The following is a 7,483-nucleotide window of genomic DNA, read 5'->3' as shown; positions in this document are numbered from 1 at the left end:
GAAACTGAGGCAAACAGGGTTAAGTGACTTGCCCAGGGTCACACAGCTAGTGTCTGAGGCCAGATTTGAACTCAGGTCTTCCTGACTCTAGGTCCTGCACTCTATACACTGTGCCAACTATTCACCCTAAGCTTAAATGTTTGCATAGTAACTAAATGACCTTTTCTTTCGGTTTTGGGATGTTATGATGTTAGGCATGAACCAAACTTAAGTAGGGGAAGAAGACAAAGAGATTTTTGGAAGTTAAATCCAAGATTGAATTTGGTCTGTGTAAACTGAGAGGCTGAAATTCTGGGCCACAAGTTGCAACACTGTGTTATTTTGCTTTTTACAAAGTACTTTTAAAATACTGCCTTGATTATACTGTGGTACCTGATTATACTACTCTTCTCTCCACCAAATCCTAAGATATTGTTCATTGGTGATCTATCAAGTGTCTTACTGCAACTACCTGCACCCAGCAGCCTGAGTTTAGAGGTTAGGAAGACCTGAGTTCAAATCTGGCCTCAGACACTTATTACCTATGTAACCCTGGGCAAGTCACTTAACATTTGTCTGCTTTAGTTTCCTCATCTGTAAAAGGGAAATAATAGTACCTCTATCTCATGGTTGTTGTGAAGATTAAATAAGATAATATTTGTAAAGTACTTAGAACAGCATCTGGAATGTAATAGGCACTAAAATAATGCTTATTTACTTCCTTCGTGGGTCCCATCACCCAGATTTCTTTCTTGCTCTGATTTCAGAAATATCACAATCCTTTTAGGTTTTATTTAAGAGTTTATCACAACAGAATACAGGAAAATACATAACAAAAACAATTATGACCATTGTTATTTATATGATACTTTAAAGTATTATAAGGCAGTTAAATATATCACTAAAATTCACAGTATGTGATCCCTGTAAGGGGGCTCTAAACAGCCATGGTATCCAGCTAAAATGGCATGATTTTGAAAACCCATTTCTATAAAGACTGACAAAAATGAATTGTGACAAATTTAGCCAGCCAGTAAGGAGACAAGGAGCATTGCAAGCAAAACCTTGGTCATTTGCCTTCTTGCTGGCGTCCTGCCCCTTCAGACCAGGAGTGAGATAGATGTCCTGCTGTTGGATACTACATCAAAGTTTGTGCTGGCAGAGGACTTGGCTGGGAAGAGCTAATGGTGGTTGGAATAAATCTACAGAGTCCCTCCAGGAAAATGTACAGCAGCTGAAGGAATATGGCTCCAAACTCATCCTCTTCCCAAGGAAACCATCTATACCCAAGAAAGGAGAGAGCTCTACTGAGGAACTCAAGTTGGCAGCCCAACTTTGAGGACCAGTTAATCCCACCGGAAATATCTAGGGAGAAAGTTTGGGTCATTAAGGAAGATCAAAATAATTTTAAGTAATTTACCTGTCTTCCTATGGATTGATCTACTCCCTATCTTTTGGGAATCAGGACAAAAAGAGACAAGAAAGCAGGAGAGCAGGATATGCAGAAGAAGGAATAACCAGCTGCTGAGAGTTTTTAGTTTAACAAGGCAAAAAACAAAAACAAGCAAAAAAATGGAATATTTGCAAGGCTGTCAAGGTTTTACATATCAGTGGATCCTAGTCCTACATGGAATTATCATGGAAATTTAGACTTAATCTTTCTAAGTTCTCCCTTTTATCTCTCTTTCTGATTGGGTTCTTTCTTCCAGATTTTTATTTTATTTTATTTTATTTTATTTTGCTTTCTGAGTCAGCATGGTCCAAGGCTTATTGTCCCTTTTAATCTTACCAGCTAGGACCCCTTGGAAGAAGCCTTATCTTTGCAACTAGAAGTTGAACCCTTATCTTTGTTCTTCAGCTACCCTTCCATCCCACAAAAGAGCCCCAGGTTGGACCAGTACATAGTGTCTGGTTTCTCCTAAGTAATTTATTTATGATTAAAGTATTTCCAGACTGCCATGGTCCACCTACTTCATTTCTCCACAAAGGCAGCAGGTGTAGACTTGAAAATAAAGTTTCTGGAAAACATAATTTTGAGGGTTACATCTAGACATATGAGCAACAGTTATCTTTCAAAATATATATGTTGTTATAAAGACATATAAATATATGTATAAATATATGTTTTTATAAATACATAGCTAATGTCTTCTAGTAGAATATAGTCAAGAGAAATTAGAAAACCTAACAATTAATCTTGTGTACCTGACCATTACCAAAGCAATTTCTCATCAAAGGGACTACTTTGGGGCATTAAATAAGAGCAATATTGTATTACAAAGCCAGTAAGATTCTACTTTTCAATAATAGGGTATTCGTTTTACTCAATTACTTGAGTGAATCTATGTTCTCTTCATTATGGATAGTCTCTCCATCAGTGCGGATTGCAACCCCCTTGGCATCCTGTGGGATTCTTGCTCATATTCTTCCATAGATCTCTAACATATTACAGGTCTTCTATATGTTTTACTCTTATTTTATGGAAACCTATAGAACACTGGTTGTCCATCTGTTTCTCTCTCTCTCTCTCTTTCTCTCTCTCTCTCTCTCCCTTTTTCTCTTCTCCTCTTCACTAGCCCTCTTCCCACCTTCTCTTCTGATCGTACATTTCTTTGTTGATTTCCATTATACCAACTCTTGAGTGTCAGCAATCATTGGAACTAAGAAAAGAACACCTGCCCATTGCCTTTGAGTCACTCCCCACTCTGATTCATTGATGATGATGGTTATCCAAGACATTTAATCACACAGCATTGCTGAGAGAACATAGATAGTGAAAGGACGGCTCTTTGTGTCAGTCAGTAAATCGGAAATATTAAAAGCACCATGCAATTTCCAACATAAAATCTAGCCTGCTTTCTTCCTCCTATTCAATATTGGGTCCAACTAGGGTATAATAATAGATACCATTCTTACTTGAGAGTCAGAAGAAAATTCAATTTTATTAATTTCAGTGAATTTAATCATTATTTTTAAAAAATGACTGACTTAAACAAAGGGACATTTTATGAAGCCTTTTGGCCTGAAAGAAAAAGCATAGTTTTTCTTCTCTTGCTCTCTTTGTAGTAATACATCACTGCTATCCTGAGCCTCATTTCAACTGTCTCTAGCATTTTTGACATACCCACTTCTCTCTTGATCACAGAAAAAGATTGTAAATCCATCTGCACCATGATTCTAGGGCACATATGGCTTATGAGTGAAAAAAATTGTAGGAATTTAGCTAAGCCCAGCTGTCTGAAGCTTTATAAAGTAATCAGTGTGTCTTAGGATAGCCTTGAAATCTTTCATGCCTAATCTAGCCCTCTGAGATCTCTCCCTCCCCTTGTATTTATTTAGTGAGTCACTCATCTGACACTTCTCAGAAGTATCTTTATGTGGTTATTTAACTTTTCAGATACATCATTTGTAACTTCTGTGATTATGGGAACCATGTCTTCAATTTTTTGAATCTCCAGGTCTGTCCCCCCTGCCCCATGGCATCACAGTGCCATGAGCACAGCAGGCCAGGGGTTGGCAACTCCCCAAAGTGGCATGCCAAGTTCCTTACCCATTTCCTTTGGCCTGCCTAGAAAAATGGTCCATGGGGCATGAAAACTTGTGGTGGACTTCTGAGGGCAAAAGGTGAGAAAGAAAGATATGTCAATTACAATTATAGATTTAGAGCTAAAAGGACTTTAGAGGTCACTTAATCCAACTCTCTCATTTTACAGATGAAGAAACTAAGTCCCGTACAGGTTAAATGACTTCTTGTATTTAAATCCACATCCTACAATTCCAACTCCTTCATGCTTTACAGTTTTCCACAAGATAGTTTTATTGATTAAAAATAAAAGTTTTATTAAAGCCTTTTCTTCTTTACCTCACAATAATTTCTTGATCTCTTCCTACCCCCATCCCACTGAACTTTTGCTAATAACATAGAAAAATAGATAAGCAAAACCTATAGGCAAAGCAGCTCAATCTGACAAGCTATGTAGAATTCCATGCCCATGATTCCCCACTTCTCTATCAAGAGAAGTGAACTGTTTTTTAATGATTTCTGGGACCACATTTAATCGGTCATTGCAATAATCAGTGGGAGCTTAATTAGCTTCCAGATTTTCACTACTACAAAAAAATGCTGCTATAAATATTATTTGCACACGTGGCACCTTTCTTTCTGCCTTTGACCTGCCTAAGGTAAATATGCAATAATGGGACCAAGTGATCAATCAATAAATATTCATGAAGGGCCTACTATGTGCCAGGTACTGTGCTAAATGCTGGGGATACAAAAAGAGGCAAAAGACAGTCCTTACCCTCAAAGAGCTTGCAATCTAAACAAATATCTACAAATCAAGCTACATACAGGATAAATAGGAAATAATTAAGGCACTAGAAGGGAAGAGAAGGCACTAGAATTGAGAGGGATTCTGGAAGGCTTCCTGTGGGAGGATGGATTTCAGTTGGAACTTAAAGGAAGTCAGGGAGGTTGGCAGTCAGAGTGGAAGACGGAGACCATTCCAGGAATGGGGCACAGCCAGAGAAAACGCTTGGATCATTGTGTCAAAGCATATGAATGGTTTAGCAATTTCTCTGACATGATTCCAAATTGTTTTCTAGAATGGTTGGACAAAGAACAGGGCTCCACCAATAGTGTATTAATATACCTGTCTTCATCTAACTCCATTAATAATGACTTCCTATCCTTTAAGGAAAGTCATAAACAGAATCTCTTCATCTTGGGGAGGGGGAGGAGAGGTGGTGGCGTCATCTGGTCCATGTCCTGCTGAGAAACAGACTCAACGCCCAGAGTAGATGCTCAAAAAGTATTTGTTGAACGCACAACTGAATCCCGTGATTCAGATTACTCTCAGAATTCATGATTTGAGGTATTATGAAAAAAATAGACCCTACCTTGTTCATTATCAACTAGAACAAAAGCTAAAATCCAACCGTGGGATTTTTATTACCACCTGAGCTTTGCAAAACCAAAAGAACGCTTGATTTTCTGAACAGAGGCTGTCAGCAAGTCAGATTAACTATAAGAGAAATCTCTTTTTTGCCTTTTAAACCTAGCCATGTGATCAAATAGAGAACAAGCATGGAACCTCAGAAAAGTCTCATAGTTATTTCCAGTGATATATAGCGCTTTATATTTTCAGTCATTCCTCATGTTCCTCACACTTTTTAAAGGAACGACTGAACTTCCGTCAAAGCTGTTTTCCCTTATAATGTTACTTTCCCTGCTATGCTTTTGGTAGCCTAAACACTAGCAAGTCAAAGAAGTCTTGCCTTTATAGCACATTTGGAATGTCATTTACCAATTCTTTTTTTTTTCTTTTATGCATGTGCCCTGCATGGGAAGCTAGGTGGCACAGTAGATAGAGTGCTAGGCCTTGAGTTAGGAATACTCATCTTCATGAGTTCAAATCTGGCTTTAGACACTGACTAGCTGTGTGACCCTGGGCAAGTCACTTAATGTTGTTTGTCTCAGCTTCCTCATCTATAAAATGAACTGGAGAAGGAGATGGCAAAACCACTCCGGTATATTTGCCAAAAACAAACAAACAAACAAACCTAAACGGGGTCATGAAGAGTTGGACATTAGTGAAATGACTGAACAATACTACATGTACAAGGAGCCTTCCTCTGTAGTAACATTCTGAACTATATTATCACATACCAGTCAAATGTAAACAAATAATACGACTCTTATTAGAAGGCTGTAAATTAATTGATGATCTTCACAGAGATTTTAAATTTACCAAAAATTTCAACATTAGAAATAAGCATTTGTTAAATGATTATTATGTGTCAGGTTTTATAAATATTATCTCTTTTGCTCCTCACCATGACCTTGGAATAAAGGTACTATTATTATCCCCACTTTACCACTGAGGAAACTGAGACTGGAAGAGTTACATGACTTGCCCAGTGTCACACAGCTAACAAATATCTAGGGCTAGGTTGAGCCTAGGTCTTCCTGACTCCAGGCCCAGTGCTGTAACCTATGTGCCACCTACCTACCTATAGCATTAAGTCTCTTTCACAGATTGGGCATCATTATTCCATAATCAATCCTTGAATGGCTTAAACATCCACAGAATAAAGGATGTAGTGGATTCAATCATGTGACAATGTTGCTTTTTTTTTTAATCTGGTGGTAGGAAAGAAGAACTCTCTTATGAAACTCTGATTAGCCCCACCCCCCGATTTTAAATTTCTACTACTATGGCTAAGTTATATATAATTTAGTTTCTTAAAGTAAAGTATATAATAAACTAAATTATGATTATGTTCACATGTATTATATACTTACATATGTGTATATACACATTCCTCAGATGGGAATACGTCTTTTACTCTTAGGGACAAAATGGATCATAACTTTCTTCTCTTTTCCCCTACCTACTCTGACTGAGCAGTGAGAGCTTGTGGAAGGGATGTGGAATTTGAGAAGAGTTGATTGTTCATATTACAGTGAGTTTAATGTATGAGCTACTTGTATTACAATGAATGAATGAATGAAAGAAAAATAATTTATTAAGTGGTTGTTCTGTATTGTATATAATTGTATATGCTAATTATATATAACACTACAAATATAGTCCAACCAGGGAAGAGTACAGTGGGACTATTGCTTTCCTTGGTCTAGACACAAGACTTCTATCAATGTGATCTAAGATAACATTAGATCTTTTTATGACCATATCACACTCAAAATGAGTTTTAATCCACCAAAAGCTCCAGGTCAGATGTTCTCAAACTTTTTTGTGTTATAGACCTCTTAGGTAGCCTGATGAAGCCTATGGACCTCTTCTCGGAATAATGATTTTGAATGCACAAAATAAAGTACATAGGATTACAAAGGAAATATATTATACTGAAATATAATTATTAAAAAAATTCTAAAGAAAACAAGTTCATGAATTACAGGTTAAGAATCCATTTTCTAGGTTTTGACTAAAGACATTAATTAACATCTTTCAAGTACCCAAACATCCATAAATTTACTTGACTTTCACAAGTTTGGCAACAGGGACGTAAATTCACAATCTATTTTTTTTGTATTTTGAAAATTATGTTCAAAATCTAAGGCTTGTAGGGAGAGGAGTGGATGGAGAGATAGGGTGACATAAATGACTAGCCCAGACTAGAAATTAGTAGGTGGAGAGTCAAGCATCCTGAGGTAGAAAGCATGGGGTACTAGGATAAGACTTGCTCCAGAGAATAAGAAGCAAGTCATTCTAAAGTTAAAGTCAGAAGTTCCTGATGTAATAAATAGCAAGGGACATACCACAATGTGGCATGGATGTAGTCTGAGTTCAGGAGCAAAAAGTCCAAAGCTGGGAGAGTGAGGAAGTAGAAAACTATTTATGCAGAACAAGGGGAATAAAACATCATGAAGTGGAAAGAAAGCCAAGACTAACACTATTTCTTGCACAAATAACCAACAGAGGAGTTCTTTGAGCATGGAAGCCATGCCCCTTTCCATTCACCTGAAGTCACGTCTCTCCTC

At 37.3% G+C, this 7,483-nt stretch overlaps 1 pseudogene; it reads left to right on the top strand.

Moving 5' to 3' along the window:
* The first annotated feature begins 926 nt into the window (after positions 1-926).
* On the top strand, positions 927-1,496 carry LOC114045763 (annotated as a pseudogene).
* Positions 1,497-7,483: the final 5,987 nt, after the last annotated feature.

The sequence above is a fragment of the Vombatus ursinus genome, unplaced genomic scaffold, assembly GCF_900497805.2.
Source record: "Vombatus ursinus unplaced genomic scaffold, bare-nosed wombat genome assembly UNPS02001419.1, whole genome shotgun sequence".
NCBI classification, from domain to species: domain Eukaryota; kingdom Metazoa; phylum Chordata; class Mammalia; order Diprotodontia; family Vombatidae; genus Vombatus; species Vombatus ursinus.
Note: the sequence above shows the minus strand (reverse complement) of the source record. Positions and strands in the feature narration are given on the sequence as shown.